The sequence below is a fragment of the Prionailurus bengalensis genome, chromosome B4, assembly GCF_016509475.1.
Source record: "Prionailurus bengalensis isolate Pbe53 chromosome B4, Fcat_Pben_1.1_paternal_pri, whole genome shotgun sequence".
Taxonomy (NCBI): domain Eukaryota; kingdom Metazoa; phylum Chordata; class Mammalia; order Carnivora; family Felidae; genus Prionailurus; species Prionailurus bengalensis.
In genome coordinates, this window is record NC_057358.1 from 69,464,021 (window position 1) to 69,484,062 (window position 20,042).

At 38.2% G+C, this 20,042-nt stretch overlaps 1 protein-coding gene across 13 annotated transcripts in view; it reads right to left on the reverse strand.

Annotated features, from left to right (window-relative positions):
- The window catches only part of YAF2 (YY1 associated factor 2), a 76,523-nt gene that overhangs the window by 25,857 nt on the left and 30,624 nt on the right, over positions 1–20,042 (reverse strand). For 5 of the 13 annotated variants that reach the window (XR_006294614.1, XR_006294613.1, XR_006294615.1 and 2 more), the window contains one exon: positions 19,813–20,021. The exons of 7 other annotated variants lie outside the window; for them this stretch is intronic. The gene's annotated coding sequence lies outside the window, so the exon portion shown is untranslated. Of the gene's footprint in view, positions 1–15,390; positions 15,489–19,812; positions 20,022–20,042 lie in introns of those variants that run through there. One more of the 13 variants, XR_006294612.1, reaches the window with a different exon arrangement.

Consider the following 20,042-nt stretch of genomic DNA (forward strand, 5'->3'; position numbering starts at 1 on the left):
AAATAACTGAAGGTCAATTGTTAAGATCACTATTCACTTCAAAGCTTCACCTATATGCAAGATACTGTGCTAAATCCAAGAAGGGGCTAAAAAATGAAGACAATATGGTTCCTAACATCATGGAGCCTCTATTTTAGTGGGAGAAACAGACGTGAGGGATCCAATAATGGCCTAGAACATAGTATACTCAGTAAATATTTGTTGAATAAATATGAAAGGTAGGACACACTAAAAGAGCACACCTACAACTGGGAGAGTCAGAGTGGAAAAGAAAAATGTTAGAGAAGCCTTCCTGAAGAGCTTATACTTAAATTGCACATTAAGTTGCAGAATGTCAACACATGGGACTGAAAAGAAGGGCAATTAAGACAGAGGGAGCAAAGGAGCACCTGGATAGCTCAGTCGGTTGAGCGTCTGACTTCAGCTGAGGTCACGATCTCACAATTCGTGGGTTCGAGCCCCACGTCAGGTTCTGTGCTGACAGCTCAGAGCCTGTTTCAGAGTCTGTGTCTCCCTCCTTTTTCGCCCCTCCCTTGCTCACACTCTGCCTGTCTCAAAAATAAAACATTAAAAAAAAATAAAAAAGAGGGAGCACTATGAGCAGCCACAATGTCAAGAGGATGCGTGGAATTTCCAGAGCATTTTCAGAAACCCATAATTAGTAAATAAGCTAGCATTGCTAGAATACGGATATTATAATAGGGAACAAAGCTGGAAAGGCAAGTTGGAACCAAGATATGGAAAGTTGTGACTTATATTTTAAGTTGCCTGAGGTCTGGATTTCTTTTGAAGGAATAGGGAGCTATCACAAGTTCAATCCATAAGGTATTCTATTTTTGCATGTGTTTGAAATGTTATTTAACAAATAAAAAGTTTAAAAAACAGAATCCATTTTTGAATCCTCGCTCCTGATAATGAAAGGTGGTCAGACTTGAAATAAGGAAACCAATATGAAATTATTACCATATTTGAGAGAGAGAGAGAGACGACAAGTGTCTAAAGTAGGGCTCTGGGGTTTAAACGGGCTATGTGAGAGAATGTGAAGAAAACCACTCAGGAGTCTAATTGGATCTGGGGCTCTTGAGACAGCGAGGAGGAGGCTTTGAGACATCAAGGTTTAAGGCTGGATGATTAGAGGCATGATGATGCCACAATAGCAGAAACATATTTAAAGTCTGCTATTTAGCCTTGTGTATGTATATATTTGAGTGCGTGTATATGTGCACATATGTACACATATACATATATACATATTATCTATAATCTGTTGAATGTTATACACATTATATATTATAAATATTATATATAATGTATTTGTAGCAGATATAAAGTCCTTAAAAATTTTACTTTCCTGGTTATGTTTCTCAGGCTACTATTAATATCAAATGGAATTTCATGAATATTAACTGAGCATATATGATACAGATAGGGAAGGTAAGCAAACCCACACTAAGTATCAGAGGAAAATTAACCTAGTATAAGCACCTTTTGTCGATAATTCATATACAAATAATCAGTCCAAAACAAACAACAGGATCAATAATGAATATATAACAGTAGCACATTCTTTCAAAATAAAATTAGTTACATTTAACTTTGAAAGTGTTAGAACACAAATCTTGAGCAAAACTGCCTGTTTTAATTTACTTTTGTCATTTTCTTTAGATTTTTTCTACTTAAGATGCCTGTAATCACAAATTTCATTCTAATTTAAAAAAAAATTTTTTTTTTTTTCGGAGAGTGAGAGAGCACATGTGAGCACAAGCAGGGGAGAGGCAGAGAGAGACGGAGACACAGAATCTGAAGCAGGCTCTAGGCTTTGAGCTGTGAGCACAGAGCCCAATGCAGGGCTCGAACTCACAAACCATGAGATCATGACCTGAGCTGAAGTCGGACACTTAACCGGCTGAGCCATCCATGTCCCCCTAAAAATGTCCTTTTAAAGATAGCTATTCTTATAGTTTGAAATATTTTAAAATTTAAACCTAATAACATCAATCACTGCTAGCCTACTTCTTTATGATCATATTATGTATTTTCTATGTATGTATATGTATATTACATATTACTATTACATTTTCACAATTAAGAGTCATAATCAACAAATGACTATCTTTGATCTGCTAGTAGATGATTTAATTCAGCCTGCATTAAGTTCTCCAAAATTTGGATCGATGACTATTGAAATTTATGACATAATACCATATTTCTTAGAAAAACCACATTCTGAATAAACATTCATGTTTGCTAAGACAGACTTAGCTCTAATCAGTTAAATTATATCACAAACCAGTAAGTAAACAACTTGGTTTGTACACAAGTGAGCTGAATTACTTTAGAATTAATAGGTCATAATGACATATTCCAAAATAACTGAAAAGGGGAAGTTAAGGTTTAACAGGAAATATAAAGAAACATGCAACAAAAAGAGGCTCACCTAAAGAAGAGAGGGAAAAACTCCAGAAGAGACTTCTGCTTCTGAACAGAATGTCCTAATTTAGGAAGGACAAATATCGTCTATTCTCATTATATCTCAGCCAAACACAAGTGAACTCCCAGCTTCTCTTAGGGAATGAGGATAGGGGGTTGGGCAAAGTAGGTGAAGGGGAGTGGGAGATACAGGTTTCCAGTAACGGAGTGAGTAAATCACAGGGACAGAAGGTACAGCATAGGGAATACAGCCTTGTATGGTGACACAACGGTAGCTATATTTGTGGTGAGCACAGCATAACTAGACTTGTGGATAGCATAAACATAGACTTGTGGAAGCACTATGATGTATAACTGAAACTAATGTAACACTTTGTGTTAACCAATAAAATGAAAAAAAGAACAGAAGTGTATTAGGCTCCCCAAAGGGGGTAAATAAAAAGAACCTTGACAAGACTACCTTTCATATAAAATATGTGCTAAATGGAAGCTATGTGCAGAAATTTTTGTTTGACAGGTCACAAATATAATTTACTAAAAACACAGTGCTGAGTTATTACAGACCAACAATGACCACAAATTAGCACAGTTCTTTGAATAACTTGAAATTCCTAAAAAAAGGATTTTCTTCACATAGAATTTACTAAATTATCAGAGTTATCAAATATATTTAGCAATTCACTGGTATGTAATTCAATGCAAATGAAAAGATACCACCACTTTAATATTCAAAGTTATATGCAGTCAAATGGAAAATATAAGACCTGTGCATTTTATTGTATGTTGATTATACTTTATTAAAAAATGAAATGTAGCAAGATCTTAGTTATGAGTAACTGAGAATGAAGGGCTTATATAAAATTTATATTCCAGCTGACTAAAGCATACATTTAAAAATTCCAAATGTTTAAATTCTGTTCCTATAATTTGTTACATGCTTCACTGTCTTAGTAAATAGTATAATGTATAAAAGCTATGAAAGGTGTCTTACGTGTGCCAAAGATCAATCTAAGCTCTACATCCACTATTTCATTACAAATTCCTTTTCACATGATGAGGAAACTAAAGCTCAAAATGCTCAAGAAACCTGCCATGATCATATTTCAAGTCACATTCAACCCTCGTCTGCCTGATTCTAAAGTCCATACTTTATTTTTTTTTTCTCAGCCTTATTAAGATGCATTTGACAAACAAAAATTGTATACAGTTAAAGTGTACAACGTTGTTTTGATACATGAGTATACTGTAAAATGGCTACCATACCCAAGCTAATTAACATATCCATCAGCTTTTTTTGTTGTGGTGGTGAGACCACTGAAGATTTATTCTTTTAGCAGATTTTAAGTATACAATACAATATTGTTAACTATAATCACCATGTTGCACATTAGATTCTCTAGAACTTACTCATCCTGCATAACAAACTCTGTACCTTTTGACCAACATTTCCCAGTTTCTCCCACTCCTCAGGAGCCACCACTCTGTTCTGCTTCTTTTGAGTTTTTTTTTTTTTTTAATGTTTATTTATATTTGAGAGAGCCAGAGAAAGAGCATGAGTGGAGGAACGGTAGAGAGAGGCAGACACAGAATCCTAAACAGGCTCCAGGCTCTGAGTTGTCAGCACAGAACCTGACGGGGCTCGAACTAACTAGCCGTGAGGTCATGACCTGAGTTGAAGTCAGATGCTTAAGTGACTGAGCCACCCAGGCACTCTGAGTTCATCTTTTTTAGATTCCACACGTACATGAGATTATGCAGTATTTGTCTTTTTACAGCCATGCTTTCTACATGTCACAATGCTGTGCAGTTGTGATAAATCATGAGCCACCATTCAGAACTTCATACAACATGTCTCCCCAACGGGGGGCCATTAAGATGTTTTGGCCATCTCCTCTTACATGAAAGGGCAGTTCCAGGATGCTGTGCCATTCTAACTGGTAATTCTTTTGTCTCCTATCTTGTTATCAGTTACCACTGCTTGGTATATCTGCTTTTGGCAACCTTAAATGATCACATTCACAACCCCCAATCCCAAGCTGCTTCTAATTTAATATCTACCACAACCAAAGAAGAATCAAAAGTTGCCAAGAAGATCCTCTCAAATTTGTGGTCATGTTTTATTTTATTTTACTTTATTTTTTTTAACGTTTATTTTTGAGAGAGAGAGAGAGAGAGAGAGAGAGAGAGACAGAGCAAGCAGGGAAGGGGCAAAGAAAGAGGGAGACACAGAATCCAAAGCAGGGTCCAGGCTCAGCTGTCAGCACAGAGCACGATGCAGGTCTCAAACTCATGAACCGTGAGATCATGATCTGAGCCAAAGTCCTGAGCCAACGTCGGATGTTTAACTGACTGAGCCACCCAGGCGCCCCAGTGGTTGTATTTTATAAAATAATTGTTTTGTATCACTGTAAAGGACAACATAGAAAACTGCATAAAACAGAATAAAGTTGTAATTTTTATTTATCTTATTTTTTTTTAAAGTTTATTTATTCTGAGAGAGAGAAAGTGCATATGAGCAAGTGGGGAAGGGGCAGAGAGAGAGGGAGAGAGAGAATCCCAAACAGGTTCCATGCTTAGCAAAGGGCCTGACATGGGGCTCGATCCCACAACTGGGAGATCACAACCTGAGCCAAAACCAAAGGTCAGACACTCAACCAACTCAACCACCCAGGCACCCTGAGGTTTTTGTTTTGAGGTTTGAGAAGGTTTTGTGATTTGGTTTCTGGGTCCTGCTTTTGTTATTAACTTACAATTTCATTGTAGAGTATGTGGTTGATAATGTTTCTACTTTTTTTTTTCCAGTTTTCTTTCTAGTACTTATTTTTTTAAATAAATTAAAAAATTTTTTTCAATGTTTATTTATTTTTGAGAGAAAAAGAGAGACAGAGCATGAGCAGGGGAGGGGCAGAGAGAGAGGCACAGAATCCAAAGCACTCTGAGCTGTCAGCACAGAGCCCAACGCAGGGCTCAAACTCATGAGCTGTGAGATCATGACCTGACCCAAAGTCAGATGCATAACTGAGTGCCCCAGGCACCCCTCTAGTACTTATTTTTTTAAATGTTCCATGGGAAATTGAAACGGTGCTTTTTCTTTTTACAATAAGAGTATATTTATTATTTCAGATTTATTGATTATATGATTCATATTGTCTACTTATTTATCTCTGATATGACAAGGACTAAAAGACATTAAAAAAAATTTTTTTAGGGGCGCCTGGGTGGCGCAGTCGGTTAAGCGTCCGACTTCAGCCAAGGTCACGATCTTGCGGTCCGTGAGTTCAAGCCCGCGTCAGGCTCTGGGCTGATGGCTCAGAGCCTGGAGCCTGTTTCCGATTCTGTGTCTCCCTCTCTCTCTGCCCCTCCCCCGTTCATGCTCTGTCTCTCTCTGTCCCAAAAATAAATAAACGTTGAAAAAAAAAATTTTTTTTTTAAAATTAAAAAAAAATTTTTTTAATGCTTTATTTATTTTTGAGACAGAGAGAGACAGAACATAAGCAGGGGAGGGGCAGAGAGAGAGGGAGACACGGAATCCGAAGCAGGCTACAGGCTCCAGGCTCTGAGCTGTCAGCACAGAGCCCAACGCAGGGCTCAAACTCACAAACCGCGAAATCATGACCTAAGCCGAAGTCAGATGCTTATCCGACTGAGCCACCCAGGCGCCCCTAAAACACATTTTAAAGTCTCCCATTACTGCTGTATTTCTCTCCCTCCTTGGATTTAATTTTCACTTTGCATATTCCAATGCTTCATTTTTAAAAAATAAAGATTTGTAGCTGTCTTTATATTAGTAACTATATCTTTGACTATTACAAAGTGCTTCTCTTTCTCACCTGGTGTTTACTACTTTTAATTAGCTTTGTCTAGCAATACCATCCACTGATTAATTTGTTTATATTTGCCTAATATCTTGTTTTCACTATATCCATTTGCTCCCAACCTTCTTAGTAATTTTGTTCCAGATGTGTTTCTAATAATATTCATTGTATAGTTGAGTTTTGTATTCTACCTAATCTGAATCTTGCTTAATAACTGAGCTTATGTTGTGGGCATTTATTGCTTTAATAAGCACATGTGGTCTTCTTTTTGTTTTCTGGGGTTTTTTTCTTTCCATGTTTATTTTTTTGTTTTCCATTTTTTGTTATACAGTTATTTCACACATTAAACTAATGTTTACCGAGCACCTACTAGGTACCAACGCCATGCTTGGTGTTATGGCAAACAAAAAAGTGTAATGGCAAACAAAAAAGTTAGCTACATATACAATTACAAACTGTGGTTTTCTTGCCTGTCCCACTTGAACACCATGAGCAACTGCAACAGGAGTGAGGGTAGGTAAGGCCTTCAAAGATGACTGCTCACACGATCCAACATGCTCTTATTTAAATAATGCAAAGGAGTCGCCCCAGTAAAAGACTGGGAGAAAGATGGTATGTGGTAGAAAGTAAACACTGAGTGTACAAAGGCAGCAAAGAACTTGTTGCCTTATAAAAACTGAAAGTTTGTAACACTGGGAAAATACTGAAGAACTGCCTGAGATCAAGAGGTAGGCAGGCCAGACGCAGTTTATAAATAGGCCAAGTTAAAGAATCTGAATTTTATTCTACATTCAATAGGTATCTTGAAATACGTTTAAGGAGAGAAGTGATTTCCATCGTATTTCCATTTTAAAACTAGAGAATGATGGGGCGCCTGGGTGGCCCAGTGGGTTGAGCATCCGACTTCAGGTCAGGTCATAGTCTTGCAGTTCTCGAGGTTGAGCCCCGCACTGGACTCTGCTGACAGCTCAAAGCTTGGAGCCTGCTTCGGATTCTGCTCTTTCCTCTCCCTCTGTCCCTGCCCTGCTTGTGCTCTCTTTTTCTCTCAAAAATAAACATTAAAAAAAAATTTTAAACTGTAGAGAATGAACTAAAGCATAATATATTTGGAATTAGAGAGATGGAGTGGTACACTATTAGAGTGGTCCAGACAAGTGATGATGGTGGCTTGGAGTAGTTGGCAAATGGTGGAGATAAATAGAAGTAATGACACCCAGAAATGTTAATCAAGGTAGTACTATCACTCTTTCTCTTCTCCTTTCCCCCAACTTCAGAGTTTTACAGTCTACTTTTAGTTCTATTCAACATTACTTTCACATATAGTATAACTTGGTTGTTTTCATAATAAAGACATCCCTGTTCAATAATTATTTATTAAATATATATTGCCACCAGGCAACATTCTAGACATGAGACTACAGCAAAGAAGAAAATTCTTATCCTCACAAAGCTTACAAGTTGTGGAAAAAGAAAATAAAACTAAGCCTTCCTTATGTATATGATTGTGTCCTACCATTATATTCAAAATCAGTAATGTTAAAACATTTTTTTGGTGTAATTCATTCATTCACTCAACATTTACGAAATACCATCTATATACCAGGTCCTATTCTACAGGTATACAGAAATACCCCTCATGGAGCATACCTACATTCTAGTAAAGGCAGACAAACATATACATTTTATTTATATACACGTGTGTGTATATACATATACATATACACATACGTGCATATACACACACACATATTATTATTATATTATTGTATTACAAATATTATTAGGTAGTAGCAGAAGAAAACTTAAGCAGGGTATAGAAGAAGAGAGCTACACAGCAGTGCTATTTTTCTACAGGGAAAATCAGAAAAGCACCTCTAGTAAGGTTATACTTAAGCAGAGTCCTGAACGAAATGAAGGAGTAAACCATGGAGATACCCAAATGTGAAAAATTCCAGCAAAGACAAGACCAACTTGCAAAGGCCCTGTGGTAGAAGGCTGGCAGGTTCGAAGAACATGAAGGTGACCAAAATGTCTCAATTGCAATGAGCGAGAGAGGAAATGATAAAATAGGTATGAAGAGGTCCCAAGGACCAGGTCATGTAAGGCCTTCCTTTCATACAATGAAAAGAACCTGGAATATTATTCCAAGTAGAATGGGAAACTAAGTAGAATGCAAAGGTTCTGAAAAAGAGAATAATATGATCTGACTAAAATAAAAATTGCCTGGTTGCCCTTTTTGAATAGTCAAATTCCAGAACACTGTCAACACCAAATCCTGGAGAGGAGGTGGAGCAACAGGAAGTCTCCCTCACTACTGGTGGGAATGTGCAAAGGAACAGCAACTCTGGAAGACAGTTTGGCAGTTTCTTACAAAACTAAACATACTTAACCATATAATCCCGCAATTATTCTCGTTGGTATTTACCCAAAGGAGCTGAAAACTTATGTCCACATAAAAACGTGTACGTGGATGTTTACAGCAGGTTTATCCATAATTGTCAAAACTTGGAAGCAACCAAGATGGTTTTTTTCCATATTTTTAAATGTTTGTTTATTTTTGAGACAGAGAGAGACAGAGCATGAACAGGGGAGGGTCAGAGAGACAGAGAGACACAGAATCCAAAGCAGGCTCCAGGCTCTGAGCTGGTAGCACAGAGCCTGATGCGGGGCTCGAACTCACAGACCGTGAGATCATGACCTGAACCGAAGTCGGACGCTCAACTGACTGAGCCACCGAGGCGCCCCCCAAGATGGTTTTTAAAAGGTGAATGGATACATAAAATGTTGAACATCCAGACAACACAAGATTACTCAGTCTAAAAAGAAATGGGCTATCAAGCCATCAAAAGACATGGATAAACCTTAAATGGATATTACTAAGTGAAAGAAGCCAATCTGAAAAGGTTACATACTGTATCATTCCAACTATATGACACTCTAGAAAAGACAAAAGTATAGACAGTAAAAAGATCAGTGGCTGCCAAGGACTGGGGGGAGGGAGAGATGAAAAAGCAGAGCATCAAAGATGTTTAGGACAGCGAAATTATTCTATACGACACTATAATGGTGGATACATTACCTATTTATCTGAACTCACAGAATGCACAACACCAAGAATGAACCCGAATATAAACAAAGGACTTTGGGGGATAATGAGGTATCAACAGAGGTTTATCAGTTGTAACAAATATACCACTCTAGTAAGGATGATGATAATGGGGGGGGGTGCACTGTGCCAAGTGTGGGGGGCAAGAGGTGTATGCAAAATCTCTGCACCTTCTGCTCAATTTAACTGTGAATTTAAAACTGCTCTTAAAAAGTGACTATAAATAGTATGAATGACATATCCCTTTGGAAAACTGCCTAGGGGAGATTTTAAAGTAATGTTCCTCTTATGAGTTCTTAAGCCATCACATTTAGATTTGTGGTCCACAAGACAAAGCTTTGAGACAAGAAAATCCATAATTAAATTTTGGCTCTACTACTGAATAGCTTCTGTTCTCATGTAAGTCATTTAACCTGTCTGGACTCTACTTTCTTGGTAAAATAATTACAATGATAATAGTCATTCTACAAAGGGGTTTGCGAGGTTCAAATTTAAATAGCTCTGGAAACTTAAAACAAACAAAAACTACCTGGCTGCTATTTAGAGAACAGATGGTAGGAGAGCAGACTGTACTCACAGAAACCAATTAGGAATTTACTGTGATAGGCAAGCAGGAGACAGTGGTGGCCTGTAACAGGATGGCAACAGTAGAGGGTGAAAGAGGTGGAATTCTAAATATATTTTTGGAGGTACAGCATATAGGATTTATAAATGAATAGGAGGATGTAGAGGGTAAGAGAGAGAGTGAGGAGAGAACGTGTGTGTGTCATCAAGAGAGGGGGAATCTGGGGAGAGAACTGTAAGTTCAATTTTGCACATATTAAGTTTGAAATTCCTAGAAGACAAAATGAAGTTATCGAAATAATTGCCTAATAATTATCATGTAAAGAAATATGATGTTCATGCCCAACTTATTGAAAACACTCACTGTTTTGCAGTCAGACCTTAAACATGCATATGGGGAATATCAAAATCTTCCGAACTCCAACATTAGTTAAGATATTATACCAACAGGTGTTTACATCAAGACAAACATGGTTTCAACCCCTAGTTTACAGTTTAGTGCAAGAAACAGAAAGATAACCAAGCACTTCAAATATATGCATTGTTAGTATGGGAAAAGTCCAAAACATAAGAAATTTAGGTAGAGACAAAAACTTCTGGCTAGATGTCAGAGTTCTCAGTAAATAAGGGAGAATATTCAGGAAAGCAGTACAGGCTTGACTCATAAATTAATATAATCACTAAATTATTTTAACTAGTTATTTATATACACAACTTACTAGCAAGTAACACTTTAAGAATGGTATTATACATTAAATATAACTTCGATATAAAGTAATACATATGAAACCACGTTGCCCTAAAACGAGAGGTTTCTAAAAAGTGTTACCAGGGGGCACCTGGGTGGCTCAACTGGTTACGCATCTGATTCTTGGTTTCAGCTCAGGTCAGGGTATCATGGTTCATGAGTTCAAGTCTCACATCAGGCTCCTCGCTGACAGTGGAGCCTGCTTGGGATTCTGTCTCTCCCTGTCTCTCTCTGTCCCTCCCCCACTCACTCTCTCTCTCTCAAAATAAATAAATAAACTTTAAAAAAATAAAATCAAAAGTAAAAAGTTTTAACAGAACCTAAAGAAGTAAAAAGTAAGTAGATACTGAAATTCGACCAAAAAAAAAAAAAATCTCTCAGGAGAGTCCACCCAAGTTGAAACTGGTGGATGAACAGAATTGGAAGAGTAAAAAGAATATTCTATACCACAGAAATCACATAAGCAAAGACTCAGAAATAGTAATTATTAAAAGAGGGGCACCTGGGTGGCTCAGTCAGCTAAGTGTCTGACTTTGGCTTAGGTCATGATCTCATAAAGTCATGATCTCATGAGTTTGAGCTCCACATTGGGCTCTGAACTGATAGTGTGGAACCTGCCTGGGATTCTCTCTCTCCCTCTCTATGCCCCTCCCCCACTCGTGTTCACTGGCGCGCTCTCTCAAAAAAAATACACTAAAAAAAAAACTATGTCTGTAAAAAAAAAAATTATTAAAAGAACTTAGAGAAAGGGGTGCCTGGGTGGCTCTGTCAGCTGAACGTTGGACTTTGGCTCAGGTCATAATCTTGTGAGTTTGAGCCCTGTTTTGGGCTCTCTGCTGTCAGCACAGAGCCTGCTTCAGATCTAAGCAGTCACTCTCTGCTTCTCCCGTGCTCGCACTCTCTCTCAAAAATAAACGTAAAAAAAAATTTTTAAAGAACTTAGAAAAAGAAGTCATCCATTCAAGAAATATTTACTACACACCTATTTTATGACAGGCCCTAGGAATCAAAGGTGAAGAAGACACCCTCTTAAAAAGTCTATAGAAGGTTTGGAAAGCAGACTACCAAAAGCAGTTGCAAGTGCTAAGACTAGGTTAAATTCAGGCAGTTACAGAAATACACAGGACGATTACCTAGGCAGAGCCTATGGGAACAGGGAAGGCTTTCTGAAGGATGTGACATCTAAACTAAAACATGAAATTAACAGGAATTAACCAAACAAGGGGTGAGAGGTGAGAAGCAGTGGGGACAGAGAATGAGAGGAAAATCAAAACAGCATCCAGAGATTAGAGCGTGTGCAAAGACCAGAAACAACAGAGCACAACACTGGTAGGGGTGGTGGTGGATAAGACTGGGGTGTAAATTACTGGAGTGAATGAATGGCAAGAGCTAAGGCTGAAGAAATAAACATGAACCAAGCCATGAAATGATTTGTAAGCCATGTTAATAAATACAGACTTTACCTAAGGATGTCTTCTTGGCTGTACTAAAAGGTTCATATCATAGAAAAGAAATAAAGTTTAGAGTAGTGAGATACCAGACTATCTAGAAGAGTGGTTGCAAGTTCAATTATCTAGAGACTGGATAGTTAATAAAAATGAGTAAGGAGGACCTGTTATAACAAAATCCCAGGAGACAACAGGGAGTGGTGAGAACTGTAAGAGCCAAAGTCCCCTCTACATGGGTCGAACTGTGGCAATGAACAATGTGGCTCACAGTTGATAGATCTTCTAATTTGAAAAAAAAAAAAAAAAAGCTTAAATTTAAAATTTCAAGTAAAATCTTCTGAACGATTAACGGCAATTCCATTTCTTTGAAACATGCTACAGACTAACACTGAAGGGACCAAACAAAACAAGTCAAACTGGTACCACTAGTCATCAGTTTCCAGTCTCTACTGCAGAACCTCAAAAACTACTAAGCTGAGGTCTCTCACTGGACCTGAAGGCAGCAGTAAGCTCCTGGACATTTAAAGAGGAATAACAAGCGGTGCCTGAGTGGCTCAGTCGGTTGAGCGTCCGACTTCAGCTCAGGTCATGATCTCATAGTTCATGGGTTCGAGCCCCTTATCAGGCTCTGTGCTGACAGCTCAGAGCCTGGAGCCTGCTTCAGATTCTGTCTCCCCTCTCTCTCTCTGCCCCTCCCCTGCTTGCTCGCTATCACTCTCTCTCTCCCTCAAAAATAAACATTAAAAAAATAAATAAAAAATTTTTAAAAAATACATAAAGAGGAATGACAAGTAACCACTGCTTGAAAAGGCACAGTGTCTGTTGGTCACTGTGGAGAAAGTACCTGGCACTTTGCTGGTCTCAGTAAATACTTAAAGACGAAGTTAAACATTTTTGAACATCAGTGTCATGGCAGTAAACAGAACTATCTAATCATAGGAAGGAAAATAAAAGAAAAAACGAATCCAGTGTTCCTTGGCTCTAATCTTAAAACACTCTTGTACCAGTGTTTAGTTTCGTTCACAGTCATCTGCTACCACATGCTGCCTAGTGTTCATTGGCTATAACTGCCTCTAACTCAGAAATCTGGCCAAACACCAGTGACCACAATAAGCAACTATCGACTCCCACCTGGGTAAAGGCAATGAACTTAAACAGGATGAATGGTCATAGTGTATGTGAGAATGAGAATATTCTCTGCTTCACTTAAACACCCTACCAGGCCCTCCAATGCTAATTCCACGCCCTATCCTAAGGCTGTCGACTGGTGCTAAAACTACTACCTAAACAAATGCTGTGTTCAATGTGCTGGGCAATGCCTACTAACAACAATGGGTATGCCTAGATAGTAGAGCTGGGAAGAAAACAGAATGGGATTGAGATTCTGCTAGAAGGGAGATGAAATAACAAAGAGGTAGGCTAAGAAAGACTGGAAATTCAAAACAGGTATGAAAGTTAAATAATTAAGACAAGAAAACAGGTAGCCCAGGAAACCCCTGAATCTGAGCACTTTTACAAAAAAATATTTATTAGAGACAGAGAGAGAGAGAGAGAGAGAGAGAGACAGAGAGAGAGAGAGACAGGGCGGGTGCACGAGGCACGCGAACAAAGTGGGGGAAAGGGCAGAGAGAGGGAGAGGATCCCAAGTAGGCTCCACACTATCAGCACACAGACCAACATGGGGCTCGATCTCATGAACCATTAGATCATGACCTAAGCCTAGATCAGGAGTCAGATGCTTAAAAAGATGAACCACCCAGACACCCTGAGCATTTATATATTCAGAGTTCAAATAATCTCATTACAAGAGCAAAGTCTAGCAGTGTTTAAAATAAAATGTAGAAGATTCTTCTGCTGGTATTGGGACACATACATAACCAGTATTAAAGGTTATAAATTTATTTACTCAGAATAATCTTCATAAATGTCCCTCATCTAGGAAAGGTGAAACCAACAGGATATGAAGTCAGGATGTCAAGTTTTATGTGCTGTACCTTAGATATGGCTTTATTTTGCAATATGTTCATTCTGAAATAGTATCTACTGGGGAAAAGTAGAGAAAAATTGATGGATTTGGAAATCTTTATGCAAATAGGCATCTTAGAGAATGGACACCCAATCCCCATAAAGTAAGATGTGAGACTTCCCCATATAAAAAAGTCATCATGTAAGAAATCCTTCTGGCTCAGAGGAATGACTTTAAACCAGAAAGGAGAGGTCTGTTACCCTAATGGGGTGGGAGAGATGACAATGACAATAATGTATAATCCTACCTACAGTAGCCCATGCAGAAGGTCTAAGTCTGATATTCCAATAAAAAGCAGGAACCAATATTCTGATGAAACGTTTACAGGAAGGAAACTTTACACTTTATATAAAGAAATTAAGTAGACCCAGGTATCACAGAACAGTACAGAACTACAGAAATTGTCAAATGTAGGAATGGATAGTAGGGTTTAAGGTTACCAATGATCAACAGTAAAGCTGAACACCCACAAACAGGTGAAGTAATAAAAGAAGAAAAGAAACAAAGCATCTTTAATGAAAAGTAACAGAAGGAGAATTATATAAAATCAAATGTTTTTTCAGATGCTCTAAGTCTGTGCTATATAATATAGAAGCCACATGTGAGTACTATGCACTTGTTAAAATTGCACTGGGGGGCGCCTGGGTGGCTCAGTCAGTTGAGCATCAGACTTTGGCTCAGGTCATGATCTTGCGGTTCGTGAGTTCGAGCCCCACATCAGGCTCTGTGCTGACAGCTCAGAGCCTGGAGCCTGCTTCAGATTGTATGTCTCCCTCTCTCTCTTTGTCCCTCCCCCCACTCACATTCTGTGTCTCTCTCCTTCAAAAATAAATAAACGTTAAAAAAAAATTGCACTGGTCCAAATCGCGATGTGGTATGAAAATAAAATATAAACCACAGTTCAAAGACTCCTATGAAAAAATTGTAGAATACCTCAATAATAATTTGAAAGGGTAATTTTTAGATGTGTTAGGTTAAATAAGATACAGCATTAAAAGTAATTTCACCTGTTACACTTTTTCAGTTTAGCCATGAGAAATTTTTATTACATATATGGCTCCCTTTTGTGGCTTGCATTATATTTCTATCAGAAAGTGCTATTAAAATTTAGTCATGCTTAATGTGAAGCCTTAAATTAATGTAACTTTTAACATTTTCACTGAACTTAATATTGTTTGTTCCTCTAGGATTAAGTTCCTCTTGGGTACATTCTAAATAAGATGATTTTAACATAAAGAACAATGACAGCTTACCAGACTGTCCAGAAAAGAGACTGAATCAAATTTCTGGGCAGAGGCTTGAGCCAGCAGGATTGTTCCACCAAATGGTAACCAGGCTCTTCACGTTATCTCTGGCAAGAGGGTTAAATAGAAAGAAAGTAGCCCTATGTACACATAGAACAAGATTTGACCAATAGTTTAACTAACTCCATCCACCACAACATGCTTTGTTTTAGGAATATTCTCAATTACAATCCAAGTGTTAAATTTACAAAGTAAAATAAACACTTTTCATTACGATTTATTCAAATTTACCCATTCTCAGCAATTTTTAAGATATTCACCTTTGCGGGGCACCTGGGTGGCTCAGCTGGTTAAGCATCTGACTACTGGTTTCACCTTCTGTGATGATCTCATGGTTTTATGAGTTCGAGCCCCACGTCAGGCTCTGCACTGACAGCGTGGAGCCTGCTTGGGATCCTCTCTTTCTCTCCCTCTCTCTCTCCCCCTCCCCTGCTCTCTCTCAAAATAAATAAATAAACTTAAGAAAAAAAAAGATATTCACATTCGCCCTTTTGGAAAAGATTCTCACCTAACACAGATTCTAATTTGCTATCAAGGAAAATACACCTCTCTCACTAGGGTGAAAGCAAATAACAGTAACTATTTTTTATGAGATACTATGACAGACTTTAGAAGACACTGGGATTCTCATACTATAAACACTAATACCATTTCACAGTCCATGGTCCATCTAGAAATTTGAAGACAATATGGTTTTAGGAAATGAAGAATTTCATAAATAAGAACATAAACACTTGTACAAGACAGCACTGACTCAAAGAGAATACAGAAAAACAATTGTACTATCCCAGTATTAGAAGACTACTAGTTTTTAAAAAATGTATTGGACTCCGCACAATGAAAATAAAATTGGGGGTGCCTGGGTGGCTCAGTTAGTTAAAGTTAGAGTCTTGGGGTACCTGGATGGCTCAGTCGATTAAGCAACTTACTTTGGCTCAGGTCACAATCTCGCGGTCCATGGGTTTGAGCCCCACGTCTGAACTGTGCTGACAGCTCAGAGCCTGGAGCCTGCTTCAGATTCTGCCTCCCTCTCTTTCTCTGCCCCTTCCCTGCTCACACTCTCTGTGTCTCTCTCAAAACTAAACAAACATTTTTAAAAAGTGGGGGGAAAGAAAAAAGGAGTCCAACTCTTGATTTTGGTTCAGGTCATGATCTCACGGTTCATGAGACGGAGCCCTGGGTCAGTCTCTGCACTGGCAGTGTGGAGCCTGCTTAGGATTCTCTCCCACTCTCTGCCCTTCCCTTGCTCTTACATGCTCATGGGTGCTCTCTCTCTCAAAATAAACTTTAAAAAAAAAGACTTAAAATTATTAAAAATGAAAAGAAAATTGGATTTTAGAGATCCAAAATTTCCTACAAATTAAAATATTTCTCAAGTCAAAGTTCTTTAGCACAAAACAATTTAAGGCTTCATACAGTGTTCTTAGTCAAACTACCATAGACTTCTGGTAACCAACTGCAGAAACAGAACCAATGGAAGACATCCAGATGGCTAAGGAGAAATTTGGGTTCAGGTGCTAGTTAATTTGAGAGTGAAATATACCAGTTATTCACCAGTTAAGCACCCAGATTATCCTAAATTCATGAACAAGCTACGATCTCTGACCATTAGAGTTTACTCTCCGGAGTTTTGTAAAAGAACAGGGAATAGGATCACCACTGACATTTCACTGCCTGTTTCCCATGCCCCAAATCAGAATGTTTCCCCTTTCTCCTATTTGTATTTAGAGGGAAGGTGGGAATAGGGAAAACAAAAAGAAAACAGATCTGTACGTAACACAGTAAATTATAATTATTTATCTCTTTCCCTGTAAAACTTTAATTTCCTTAAAGAGAGAAGATGAAACCTATTCACCACCTCCCTATTGTTGGGACCTAACCCAGTGTCCGGCACTCATCTGCTATCTCAGAACTAAACTAAATCACGGTCCTTGTGCTAGGGCCACTGCTTTCTTTTTCTACTACAAACCAATATCAAGAATAAATGCAGATTAAAACAATTAGGTCAATCCTTCCAGTTTTTACTTTTGTAAAAATATACATACATTAAATCTAGGTGTTTAAAAGCTATAAATATACATATCCTTTAAGGAAAAACATGTAGTTCCATACAGCTTCCTTTTACCACTATCACTAAGATCTTCCTCTCCTACCAACCCTATCCAGAAGTGACTACCATCATGAATTTGATGTAAATGAGATCACTGTACACAACGTTCTGCTTTGACCTCACATTACATTTCTGAGGTCTCCTTATTTAACTATATCAGAAGGCAGCATGGCATAGTGGACTATGGATCCAGTCAAGTGAGATTCAAATCCTAGCTTTCAATCACAGCTCTGCTATTTACCACCTTTGAAAGTGGTAAGTTATTTACTTCTCTATGCTTCAGTATTCCCATATGTAAAATGGATATAATGATTGTACCAATTTCTGAGTTCTTATGAGGACTAAAATAATTCATGTTTATACATGCTTAAAAGAATTCCTGGGCATAGACAGTGTAACTTTTTTTCTTGAAATATAAAAAAGTCACGAATGATGATAATCTAAGCAGATTTGGTAATTCTCTGTTAATATAACTATTTTATTTCTTATTTATCCATGCCTCCTATAGACAGACATTTAGACTTTTTTCCAAATGAACATCCCTGTAGAAATCTCCCTGGGCAAATGTGCCACTTTCTCTAAACTAATAATATCTTGAATACCTTCTGGATACGAGGATATGCACATTTTCAACTGTGTAACACTTACCCGATCCTGAGCTAATGGGTGAAAATTGATGGCTCATAAGTTTTTAATTGCATTTCACTGCAAATGAGACTAAGCATCTTTCCAGTTCATTAGCCATTCCAATTTCCTTTCCTCTGTTGTGAATTGCCTTAATATCCATTGTTCACTTTATTTGCATTTGTATCATCTGTCCTATTATTTTCATCTTCATATATTCTGGGCACGAATCCACTGAATATTGTACACATTGCACCTAACTCCCAGTCATGCCACTTATATATGAGTTAATTTGTGATGTATTTTATTAAACCTAAGGTTTTCTTTCTGAGGTAGTTGGATCCTTTATCTCTGATGTCTTTATCTTCAAAGGTTCATTCTTTTCTTGACTTGTTAAAGCCTCACACATCGTAAAGACACATATTCTTTTTATTTTTTTGATAGAGAGAGAGAAAGAGAGAGAGAGAGAGAGAGGGAGGGAGAGAGAGAGAGGGAGAGGGAGAGGGAGAGAGGGAGAGGGAGGGAAGGAAGGAGGGAGGGAGGGAGGGAGGGAGGGAGGGGGAGAGAGAGAGAGAGAGAGAGAGAGAGAGAGAGAGAGAGAGAGAGAGAATATGCACACAAGTGTGGAAGGGGGAGAGAGAGGGAAAGAATTCCAAGCAGGCTCCATGCTCCATGCGGGGCCCAATGTGGGACTTGATCTCATGACCATGAGATCATAACCCAAGCCAAAATCAAGGGTCAGACACTTAACCACCTGAGCCACTGAGGCGCCCTGTAAAGACCTACATTCTTCTGTATTTTCTTCCTTATTAAACAGTTGTTCGTTCTTAGTGTAAAGTTGAAACAGAACTGTTTTCTGCATATGGTTTGAAGTAGACACCTGTCTTCCCTCCCATATGGAAAACCAATTAAAGAGTTCACTCTGTTTCCCTGATAGAAAATGCCATCTCTAGCACTTACCAACTTTTCAAATATGTATGAATCGATTTCTGAACTCTCTATTCTATTAATCTGCCTTTTCCTGTATTGACTATACTACTTTAAAATTTTTTTTAACATTTTATTTATTTTTGCAAGACAGAGACAAAGCATGAGCAGGGGAGGGGCAGAGAGAGGGAGACACAGAATCCAAGGCAGGCTCCAGGCTCTGAACTATCAGCACAGAGCCGGACACGGGGCTCAAACTCTTCGAACCGTGAGATCATGACCTGAGCTGAAGTCAGATGCTTAACTGACTGAGCTGCCCAGGCGCCCCAAGACTATACTACTTTAAATATCATGAATATATATTTTACTTTTTTGAGGTATAATTTACATAAAGTATACAGTTTGATTTTTTAAGTATTATACACCCTCAATGTGACCCAATCCAGATCAAAATATTAACATTTCTCATGCTCTAGAATGCTCCCTCCCAATCAGTACCCTATTTCCAAGAAAATCACTATGCTGACCTCTATCACCATAGATTAGTTATGCTTTTTTTGTAATTAAGTAGGCTCCACGCCCAATGTGGAGCCTGAACCCACAAGATCAAGAGCTGCATGCTACACCACTGACTGAGCCGGCCATGCACCCTTCCTTCTACTTGTTTTTGAACTTCCTGTGAATGAAATCATACAATACGTAATATTTTCTCATTTCTTTTGCTCAACGTTAGGCATGGGAGATTCATCCCATGTTGTGTGTAGCAATTTATTGTCATTGCCATCCGTTCTAAACACTGCCAAGTTTAAAATCAGTCTTGCTATCCAATGGCGCAATCCCCTCCTCATTGTTCTTTTTCTTCTTTCGGACCTGTCTTGGTTATTCTTGTGGCTTTACTTTTGTATATGAAGGTCATTTTCTACAAAAAAAAAAAAAAATC